Source organism: Bufo gargarizans, chromosome 1 (genome assembly GCF_014858855.1).
Source record: "Bufo gargarizans isolate SCDJY-AF-19 chromosome 1, ASM1485885v1, whole genome shotgun sequence".
NCBI lineage: Eukaryota > Metazoa > Chordata > Amphibia > Anura > Bufonidae > Bufo > Bufo gargarizans.
In genome coordinates this window covers 190,387,747-190,400,163 of record NC_058080.1, presented here as the reverse complement: position 1 = coordinate 190,400,163, position 12,417 = coordinate 190,387,747, and positions in this window count along the sequence as shown.

Sequence of the window (12,417 nt, the reverse complement as noted above, 5' to 3'; positions counted from 1 at the left end):
TGGAAGACAGCAGGTGCGTTGCAGAGGCCGAAGGGCATCACCAAATACTCAAAATGGCCGTCCCTTGTGTTAAAGGCAGTCTTCCATTCGTCTCCCTCACGGATACGGATCAGATTATAGGCCCCTCGAAGGTCCAATTTAGTGAAGATCTTAGCCCCTCGGAGACGATCAAATAGCTCAGAGATTAGAGGCAGAGGGTAACGGTTCTTGATGGTAATTTTATTAAGACCTCTGTAGTCAATGCAGGGGCGGAGGGAGCCGTCTTTTTTTGTCAGAAAAAAACGGCCCCAGCAGGAGAAGAAGATTTTCTTATGAATCCTCTCTGTAGGTTCTCACGTATATAGTCGGACATGGCAAGAGTCTCAGGAGGTGAGAGAGGATAAATTCTGCCCCGAGGTGGAGTAGAACCAGGTATCAGGTCGATCGGGCAATCATAGGATCGGTGAGGAGGAAGGACCTCAGCTTGTTTCTTGCAGAAGACATCCGCGAAGGAATGGTATGGCTTTGGCAGCCCAGAAGGCGGAGAAACTTGTGGGTTCTGTTTGACCAGAGCAGGCTTGAGACAGCGGTCCGAACAGGAGGAACCCTAACGCAGGATCTCACTGGTGGACCAATTCAGGACAGGACTATGACGTTGAAGCCACGGCAGACCCAGGAGGAGTTCGGAGGAACAGAAGGGAAGGACAAAGAACTCTATAGTCTCGGTATGAAATATTCCGATGTCCATCTGCAGAGGCTGGGTATGGAACTGCATGGTGGCAGAGAGTTTCTCACCGTTAACAGTAGAGATGAAAAATGGCTTGGGTAGACGGATTACTTGAATACGGTACTTGTCAACCAAGGAGGAGTGAATGAAGTTGCCAGCTGAACCGGAATCCAAGAAGGCGGCTGCGGAGAAAGAGGACTTGGAAGAGATGATCAACTGCACGGGTATGATGAGACGTGGAGAGGAAGAATCCACACCTAGCAACGCCTCTCCCACGTTTACTAGGTGCGAGCGTTTCCCGAACGCGGTGGACGGAGAGGACAATCTCTAACGAAGTGCTCGGTACTGGCACAGTACAGACACAGGTTCTCGTTTCTGCGGCGGCTTCGTTCTTGCGGAGTCAGGCGTGAGCCTGCATGGCTTCCACAGCGGAAAACCCAGTAGCGGGTTGAGGTGGACGCAGAAAAACGGGAGCCAGACGAGGAAAGCGTCTAGGACGAGCTTTTTCCTTTTCAAGGAGGTTCTCTTGTGTTTCGGCGAAACGTTTGTCTATCCTAGTGGCCAGCAAGATGAGGTCACTAAGAGTGGAAGGAAGCTCACGTGCAGCCAGAACGTCCTTTACTTCACTGTTAAGTCTCTTCTTGAAGGTGGCGCAAAGGGCTTCATTGTTCCAGTTCAGCTCAGAGGCCAGGGTGCGGAACTGAATGGCATAGTCACCCACGAAGAACCTCCTTGGGTCAAATTTAGTAAGGCAGTCTCTGCAGAGGTAACCCGGGCAGGCTCCTCAAAAACATTCCGGAACTCTAGGCAGAAGCTCTGGACGGAAGCGGTGGCAGGATCTGCGCGGTCCCATAGTGATGTAGCCCAGGCCAGGGCCTTCCCGGACAGTAAACTGAGAATAAATGCTACCTTGGCTCGCTCAGAAGGAAACTGGTCGGACAGAAGCTCGAGGTGGAGAGAGCACTGCGACAAGAACCCACGGCACTGCTTAGGATCTCCGTCATATTTGTCTGGTAGGGACAAACGGATTCTGGAACCGGTGGCAACTGCAGGCGGACGTGATGCAGCAGGAGCAGACGGAGGAGCTGGCTGTTGCTGAGAAGGCAGGAGCTACTGCAACATAGCGGTCAACTGGGCCAGCTGTTGACCCTGCTGGGCCACAATAGTGGTGAGGTCCGCTAGGCTTGGCAGGGGAACATCAGCGGGATCCATGGCCGGATCTTACTGTCATGTACCGGCAGGACAGGTAGTGGATCCTCTGGACCAGAGAGGCGATGGCGCGGGTTGTACTAAAGGACCGATTCTAAGCAGTTAGGCCCCTTTCACACGGGCGAGTTTTCCGTGCGGGTGCGATCCGTTCGGCGAACGTATGGCACCCGCACTAAATCCTGACCCATTCATTTCTATGGGGCTGTGCACATGAGCGTTGTTTTTAACGCATCACTTGTGCGTTCAGTTGAAATCGCAGCATGCTCTATATTGTCCGATTTCGACGTGACGCAGGCCCCATAGAAATGAATGGGGTGTGTGAAAATCGGATGGCATCCGCAAGCAAGTACGGATGCCATGCGATTTGCACGCACGGTTGCTAGGGGACGATCGGGATGGAGACCCGATCATTATTATTTTCCCTTATAACATGGTTATAAGGGAAAATAATAGCATTCTGAATACAGAATGCATAGTAAACCAGCGCTAGAGGGGTTAAAAAAAAATAAAAAAAAATTTAACTCACCTTAGTCCACTTGATCGCGAAGCTGGCATCTCCTTGTGTCTCCTCTGCTGGGGTGAGCTGCTGCATTAAATATCGCTTAAGGACCTTCGATGACGTCACTCCGGTCATCACATGGTCTTTTACCATGGTGAATCACCATGGTAAAAGATCATGTTACGTACCATGTGATGACCGGAGTGACGTCATTGAAGGTCCTTAACCTGTATTTAATGGAGCAGCTCACCCCAGGTCCTGTTCAGCCGTTCAGCGCAGAGGAGACACAAGGAGATGCCAGCTTCGCGATCAATTGGACTAAGGTGAGTTAAATTTTTTTTTTTTTTTTTTAACCCCTCTAGCGCTGGTTTACTATGCATTCTGTATTCAGAATGCTATTATTTTCCCTTATAACCACGTTATAAGGGAAAATAATACAATCTTCAGAACATCAATCCCAAGCCCGAACTTCTATGAAGAAGTTCGGGTTTGGGTACCAAACATGCGCGATTTTTCTCACGCGAGTGCAACGCATGACAATGTTTTGCACTCGCGCGGGAAAATCGCGCATTTTCCCGCAACGCACCCGGCTCTTATCCGGGCAAAAAAACTGCCGCCCGTGTGAAAGAGGCCTTACTGGTCTTCACCAGAGCCCGCCGCAAGGCGGGATGGATTTGCTGCGGTGGTAACTACCAGGTCGTGTCCCCTAGTAACAACTCGACCTCTCTGGCAGCTGATAAGGCGTGGTACACAGGGAGAAGGCAAGAGCGTAGTCGGACGTAGCAGAGGTCAGGGCAGGCGGCAAGGTTCAAAGGCGAGTAGACGGTAGCAACGGGTTCGGCAACAGGCAAGGCAAACTAACACAGTGGAACGCTTTCTCTGAGGCACAAGGCACAAAGATCCGGCAGGAAGCTGTGGGAGGAGAAGGTATACATGGGCAGTGCACAGGTGCAGCCTAATTAAGTCTGTACTGCCTCTCACAAACCTTAACCCTTAATAACCCCTTTGGACCAGGCACCAATCACTGGTGCACTGGCCCTTTGAATCTAAGAGTCCCGGCGCGCACGCGCCCTAGAGAGCGAGGACGCACACGCCGAGACACTGGAGTGCTGCCTGGGGGCATACGGTGTGAGCGCTTTGAGGCCAGCAGGGGACCCGGAGCGCTCAGCGTAACAAGTACTAGTTAAGACTCCACTCATATAGGGTGTCACAGCACATTGCTCCGTGCACACGCAGTGCCCCAACTTGGGAGTAAAAGGACTGACCAAGCTGCTTTTTCCATCTCCCAGTTCCTAAAATCAATTCAGTTTGGTGTATCAGAGTTTGGTCTGTCACTGTGAAGGCAGTCGAAGGTACCCGGCCAAAATTTATTTTTTACAAAAGGCAATCCCTGATATGGAACGTAACAGGGATTAAACTGATGAGAATAGTACTGCAGAAAATACCACTCATATCGGGTGTGACAGTAAATTGCACGGCGCAGACGCAGTGACCGTGGTGTGGATTCAAACAAAGCAGAGGGAGCCAGCGTTTTTTTAACCATCTCCCCGTTCGAAAAATCTGTTTAATAAATGGACCCCAGATTGGGGACGTCACGTAACAGGGATTAAACTGATGAGAATAGTACTACAGAAAATTCCACTCATATCGGGTGTGACAGTACATTGCACGGCGCAGACGCAGTGACCGTGGCATGGATTCACACAAAGGGGAGGGAGCCAGCGTTTTTTTAACCATCTCCAGTTCGAAAAATCTATTTAATAAATGGACCCCAGATTGGGGATGTCACGTAACAGGGATTAAACTGATGAGAATAGTACTACAGAAAATACCACTCATATCGGGTGTGACAGTAAATTGCACGGCGCAGACGTAGTGACCATGGTGTGGATTCAAACAAAGGTGAGGGAGCCATCATTTTTTGTTTTAAACCACGTTGTTCAAAAAAATTTAGGATTGTTAGGTGATTTATGCACTTTATGGATTAAAATCCAACTCTGCGTCAACTATGTAATTTTCCATGGGAGTTTTGCCATGGATCCCCCTCCGGAATGCCACAGTCCAGGTGTTAGTCCCCTTAAAACAACTTTTTCATCACTACTGTGGCTATGTCACGACCGTGACTCCTTGGGAGCCGCATACAGTTGCCCGTGGTTTTTGGGTTGTTGTGTCAACCGCAGCTGGAGGCATTTTGCTGTTTGCCTCAGGTGCGGTTGCCGCGGTCATCAGTTATGTGTGCGGTTCCCTTGGAGTTGTGTGCGCGTTTGTATGCACTTTCGTATGTCTGTGTGCACTCTGTGTTATGTGCACTTACATCTTCCCCTCACTGTGGTTGCCCGTGGCAACGTTTGGTCGTTGTGTGTACATGTAGTGGCAGTGTCCCGGCCTTCGGGCTGACTCCCAGGACATGAGTGCCACCCATGTCGTTGCCTGCGGCAACAGCCACAGTGTGTTTCGTGTTTTGGACACTTCTCCTTTTAAGTTATGTTTTCCCTTCCCTGGTGCTGGAAGGGTTAACTCCCTTCCCAGTGTGTGTGTGTGTCACTGGGTGTGTCCGACTGTGGGGTGTGGCTTCTTGGCCTATAAAGCCTCACTGTTAGCACAGGTCTGAGGGTTGCTTCAGCCATGCTTAGCTGGAGCAGCCTCCTATGTTTTCTACCTGCCAGTGAGAGCCACCCCTGTGGTCATAAAGATATTGTCACATTATGTTTATGTCTTGTTGTGTGTGATGTCCATGTGATGTTCTGTTGGGACCTTCCTTTATTATTTTGTGCAGCTTATGGTTCTGGATTCCTGTGTGCACAGGGATCCAGTCAGCAAGGCTGTGGCAGGTTGGTGGAACTACTTAGTTCGCCTGCCATATCCGTAAGTCTGTTTGTGTTCCCCTTTTCCCAGCAGCTTGGCCATTGAGACTCCTGCTCCTCCGTGCCTAGGAGGAGTAGATCGTTATACCCTGACTCCTAGTCCAGGGACCGGACGGAGGGTGAGTTAGGGATCCGAGGTTCCGGAGCATGGGTCCTCCTACCTTAAAGGTCGGCCCATGCAGCTAGGAGTTAGGGTCAGGTTAGGGACGCGTTAGGAGGTGACCTGCTCCCTAATCCTGTCTTCCTAGCCGAGCAGCCTAACATCATCTGGCATCGCACGGCTAAGGGTTTTCCCCATCCTCAGCCGTGACAGGCTAGAAAGAGTCCCTGTGGGTTTTAAAATTCGCCTGCCTATTGAAGTCAATGGCGGTTCGGCCGGTTCGCCCGTTCGCGAACATTTGCAGAAATTTGCGTTCGCCGTTCGCGAACAGAAAATTTTATGTTCGCGACATTTCTACTGCACACAAGGCTCCTCTTCTCCAGTGCAGGCTCCGGACCCGCTTTCCTGCACTGTCGCGGGTGGCGACAGCTTCAGTTGCACCTTGTAGGAGCCGCACGCGTCCTGTTTCTTTAAGGGTTCGTGCGTGCCCCTGATTCCGCCTTCTCTCCAATCCGAGCCAGGCAACACCTTCATAAGGGTGCTTCCCCCTTCCTGTGATACCTGAGCAATATTGTAGTTTTCTACAGCAAAGGTTCCAGCTTGTTGTTCCTGTGTTGTTATCCTGCTTCCCACCTTAGCCTGTATACTGACCTCGTCTCTGCATGATCTTCCTGTACCTCGCTGCTCTCAAGTGTATGATTCGGATTGTCGACCACGCCTCTGTCTGCTGTTCAGCTTGTTACACTTGCTGCACCTGAGCTATTCAGCTCTACTGTTCTAACAGTTCCAGCTCTGCTAAATCACTAACTCAGCACTGCTTCATCTGACTCTGCTGCTGCACTCCTTCCATCCAGTGTCAGCTCGCTCCACCTGCCTGTATCCCCAGTGCTTGCACTGGGGAGTTCTGGCCTGCTCGGCCAGCTGCCGCTTAACCGGGACCACTTGTGGAGTAGCGACCTGGTGTCTCCCCTCCAGCTAAGACCAGCTTCCGCATCTTGGAGCGCGATAAATGGTAAAAACCAGGGGAACACTTAGATTCCGCTCCCAAGTTTGGCCCAAAGCCAAACCAGTAAGTGGCACAGCGGGTCCACACCCGTTGGAGCGTTACAGGAATCATATGTTCAGATGGAAAAAAATGATGAATATACTGGGAATGTCCTGGGAAAAGGGTGGGGCCGACCACAAAGGGAGGGGTAGAGATTTAGCAAATTTACTCCGAAGCGGTTGGTTAATGGGAGTTTCCTGGCTTTTTGATGTGGTTCTGGGGCACAGCAGTCCCAGAAGCTGGGCTTAAATATTCTAGGGTATCGTAGAAATTGTGAATAAAGAAAGTTTTTCATAAACAGCACTACAAATGATCATGGACTGTGTGTGGTACTGCAGTAAGTGAATCAAGTACCAATGAATACCTGTGGAGAAGGGGGCCTTCTGTTCTTGGATGACAGAAACATGTTAAACATATTTTCCAATAATTTTTTATGAGGTTATTAAAAATTTTATGTGTCAATATCTATAATTAAACAATAACAACAAATACAATTCTGCAGTTTTGGCACTGGCTACTAAGCTGGCAACGACGTACCGAGACATACGGACGTCCCCACGACAGGTGACAGGAGATCTGTGAGACTGGCATCATGTGGTTTGATCTGACACGTTTTACTTTTGGATCAAATGACGTCTGTGTTGTTTCTGGTGCTTACCAAACACCTTCTTTCCCCAGGTGTGGCTATTGTGCTTATTAACCTTTATTTATAGTTTTTTTCTCCCACTATGCTATGCGGTTTATGGCTTGGACTTGTGGTTAGCTTGTGTTCAGTTCTCGACTGAGTTCTTGATGTTACTGTATTTTGTTTATATATATTTGTGTATTGCCTTTCCCTGTTGTTTGTCATTAGGCCTGAGGGAGACTCCTGTTCTTTCTTCCCTTTGGAGGAACAGGTAGACTTAGTCCTGACATTCGTTTCATGGTCCTATAGGGCATGATAGGTTTCTAGGTATCCGGTATGTGAATTTGCCTACCTTTGGGGCTTGTTCATACTGAAAATTAGAGGGAAATTTAAAACATAACCTTTACTGGTAATTATTTAAAATATCTCAACACCTTAGAGACATACAATGGATATAAATAACTTCTGTGCAACAAGCCACACTTTGGCTACAACTTTGTAAAATACGCCACCAGGCAGAGTTTGGACCATAGGAATCTCACTGGTCTGGACGCGATGAATGGTTACTTCGGATGTGGATCATTCAAAGGCCTCTAGGTTGCCAACAGTGCCAGCTCAGGTGCGTAGTCCATATACCGCCAAGCGAAAAATAGGAGTACTCCAATATCACACAAACGAAGCAGGGTAACTCTTGAACGTTTATGCAGAGGTGGCAGTAGAAACACCTATCCCTCTAATGCCCTATGAAGGAAAAGGAGATGGAAAAACCCTACCTACCTATGCAGAGCACCCACCGAGAAAGGGGCAACCCCACCCAGATACCTGTCCCTAGGCCCGGGCAGAATCCCTAATGCACCCTAGAAAGAAGTTCCCGACGTGCCACGTTTTGTTGCAGTAACTCATCAGGGGATATGCAGTCTAGGTTGAATATGCTGAGTACACTAATTGCTGAATACAGAAATTTCTAATTGCTGAATACACAAATTGCTGAATACACAAATTGCTAATTGCATGAAATGCTAAGCACTAAATATTGCTGAATATAACAGGGGATAGCTCCAACCAAGAATAAGGGATTACCACCAATCTAGGCAAGATCCCGTGCTACAGATGCAAGTGGCCGGGACACGGGAGTAATCCGTAAGGTGTCCTATAGTAATAAGGGACTTAAAAGGTAACTATAAGCTAAAATAAAATGAACTGGGGACGGACCTGGTGCTCTGGAAAAGATATATAGACAACGTGTTTTTTATTTGGAAATCGGGCAAAAGCAGTTTGGAAGATTTTTTAACTAATATTAATGTGAACGATTTTAACCTTAAATTTACTCATAATATTAGTCAGGAAATTTTAGAATTTTTAGATCTAAAAATATATGTAGAAAATAGCTGTATAAAAAATTGCACATACATCAAACCTGCCACTAGGAACAGTTACATCTTATACAGCAGCTGTCATCTCCCCAATTGGTTGATGAACATCCCACAGGGACAATTTCAACGAATTAAGCGGAATTGCACTATGGAAGAACAATTTGAAAAGGAAGCAGCAGTAATGGTAGAAGCGTTTAAAGAAAAAGAATATCCAGAGAAATTAGTTAAGAGATCCCTAGACAAAGTAAGAGGAATGCAAAGGAAAGATTTTTTTTGAGACAAAAAAAATGGAAGATAAAGAAGGAGCAATTGAACAAATTAGGATTATGTTACCGTTCAATAATGAATATAGAAAAATCCAAGGAATCATACGCAAGCATTGGCATATATTAAAGAAAGAAAAAACTATAGGTGCCTTAATTCCATTAAAACCATGTATTACATTCACTAAAGCCCCTAATTTGGCCAATTTGGTGGCACCAACTATAAAAAAAGTAAAAAAAAAACTGAACCCTCCATACAAAATTGGATTCATATGGAGGGATTCTATAGGTGTGGGCAATGCAGTAATTGCAAATTAACAACATTCCCCCGTAAAACAGGAGAAATAATTTCCTTTGTTAATCAACACAAACATGTCATAAAGGACTTTTTAACCTGCAGTTCCGAAAGTGTAATTTACATTATAGAATGTCCCTGTGGGAAACAATATGTCGGTAGGACAAAAAGGACTCTGAGAAAACGTGTATCTGAACATGTAGCTAACATCAAAAAAGGATTGGAAACACACGTACTGTCCAAACACTTTAAAACGACACACAACCAAGACCCATCAGGGATGAAATATGCTGCAATAGATAAGGTGACCAGAGAATGGAGGGGAGGGGATCATATAGGTAGGATGTCGAGGGTGGAGACACAGAGAATATATGAGTTAAACACCCTTGTGCCGGGAGGACTGAATTCAGAATTTGAATTATTCGGATTCTTATGAGATAGGGGGGGGCCGCGGCGGGGGTTGGGATCCTTCCCAGTGATTTTATTTCTGGGGGGGTCCGGTCCTCCGCGGCGGTCCTCCACCGGTCATTCGGTCATATTATCCGACACATCCCATGTGCGCTCTGTGGATCCACAACTTTGCCCTGTCTCTATGAAAGTTTGACCATGCTGATATTAATATAGATTCGTACAACAACAGAATCAATAATCTGCCCCACTCCATACAAAATTATATAAGATTACACCAAGTAATAGATGTAAAGAAAATACAAAGTGGATAATATATGAGAAAACAATACAAACAAGAAAAAATTGACACCTTAGGGATGAAATAAAGTTTAATAAAAATATTGTATTTAAAAAGATTTTTTTTATTATCTGTCTATATTTATTTCTATTTTTATTTTTAACAAAAGTTCTTATTTACATATAAATACTCTTGATGTACATATATATGGAATTTATTGGGTATAAAGAAAGTTCGGGTGGAATTTCATAATGACATAGTCAGGTGGGGACAACTACAACCTTTACCAAAACCGCATGAATACCGCAGGTCAGATTGCGGTAGAGAGAAAATACCATACAAAGCCTGACAGGTTGTACTAGACTTGCACAGATTTTGGAGTATGTTCGACACAAACCAAACATTTTTTGGTCAGCAAGTAGTATAGTCAATATGCCATAAAGGTTGATATGAGAATATATATGAGAACAAATGACTTATGGCGAATACAGACATACGCTTTACAAAATAGGTGTTTTTCGGGTCCACACCAGGTTTTGAAAAAAGAAACCAACCCACCCAGCTGATGATTGTAACCTAATCACCAAAGACTATTTAAGGAGATTCAGAAAGGGGAGGCATTACCACTGAGGAAGGGGTAACAATAGACCCCGAAACGCGTTTGGTGCCAGGACCCCTTGATATACTTGGACGCCATGCACTAAAATACCGCTGGCATTGGAACCTTTTCTGTTTCAACAATAGACCCGACGCGCACTCGCTGAGAACGGACTGCAAGAGCTGAACACGCTCATCTGCACAGCGAGCTTAGCGCGAGAAAAGGAGGCTGCAAAATTATCCAAGCGCCGGCTCTTACATCTACGGAGCGGCGCCGGAAAGACAGCCAGGGAACCGCGGATAGCCGGAAAAATCCCTGAAAACCAAAGGACCAATACAGCAGCGGAGCTTAGTGCTGTAGCAAAACAGTGAGTAATAGCGGGACGCCGCTCTATAAAACCACTGCACCACTATCTGATTGAAACAACCTGTTCTGCAGAGATTTTATCATAAGGTTTTTCTCCCCTAAAGGACTTTTTTTTTCAAGGACTTTGCTTACCCTGAACACCCAGAGGCTATTCATTTTTATCAATTTGACCTGAATTGGTACCAACAGGTTGAGGAATCTATTTTTATTGTAATTGTATGTAATATTATGCTTATCTTAATTTATTGAAGTGTATATGTTGTATTTTAATTAAACTATTAGGTTCCATTAGTCAGAGAGTGCCCAGTATCTTTTTACTATTATAAGCTAAAATAGCCTGACCACCAGTCGGCATGGGCCGCATCACTCCACGTCCATTCTGACGCTAGGTGGCCCGGTAATGGCGCTGCTGCGCGGCCTTATGTATTATAATCAGTATGTAAAATCAGTATGACAAGTCAGGTGATTCGGTCATGTGATGCCAGAGCTGCGACCACAGGCATGCCAACATAATACGTCATGCGTCCAGTGGAACGCAGGCGACAATTACATGATGTGGAAATGAAACAGTGGGGACAGCGGCAGCGCCGCTCCCCAGTCGGTTGTGCCCGAGGTTGTGCCCGAAACTGGAGGAAAGGACATTCTGGCTAGGGGGCTGAGGCATCGATAACTGCATCGATAACTTTTATTTTTTGCAAGATCCCCCAAGAAAGGTCAACATAAAGGCAAGGGGAGCCCCAGTAGGTAAAGATATTTTCACATAAAAAAATGCAGAAAAATATTCCCATAGCAAAATACAACTATTTCTATGACTGTGTAAGATCAATAAAATAAACACACTAGAACTGATGGTAAGCAAAATACTCAAAAATATGTTTATAACAGCTGCAATTAAGTTGTTCGTTCAAACCAAGCGGGGCCATAGTCTTCAGATAATAGATCCAACTAGCCTCTTTTTGAAGAATTAAGCGGTCCCAGTTACCACCTCTATGGGGGGGTATGACCCTGTTAATGCCCTTGAATTATACCCTTGCCCTGCCCTGATGATGGCATAAAATATGTTGGGCTACTGGTGTATCACTTCCATTTGCAATATCATTCAGATGTTCTCCTACTCTGCGCTGGAATTCGTGAATGGTTTTACCAACATACTCCATGCCACACTCACAAGTAAGGATATAAATCACTCCTCTGGTTTTACAACTAATGTAATGTTGTATGGAGTACATTTTTCCCGTGTTATGGCTTGTAAACTGTTGACCTGTGTTGATGTATCTACAGGCCACACTCCCCCTACACTTAAAGCAGCCCCTTGTCCGTGTCTGCTGATTTAACCACAAGCAGCCCAGGGGAGTTGGTGGAATAAATTCACTATGGATCAATCTGTCACGTAAACTCCGCCCCGATGGTAGGTAATATGTAAATATACCCCCACCATGGGTTGCAGATCTGGATCCATAGTGATAATTCCCCAGTGTTGGGTCATTATCTGCTGTATCTGTGGTACCACTCTGGCAAATGTGGTGACCAGATGAATCAGACTTTCCTCCTGTAGGACTGACCGAAATGCAGATCTAAGAACCTTATCAGGATAGCCCCGCTTTTGGAATCTGGCTCTTAGGTCCAAGGCCTGAAATATGAACTCCCGTTTGGTGGAACAGTTCCTGCGAAGGTGCAGGTACTGTCCCTTGGGAATTCCTCTTCTGAGTGGTAATGGTTGGCTACTTTCGCATCTCAGAAAAGAATTGGTAGAATTGGACTTTCAATATACCATGGTATCAAGTTT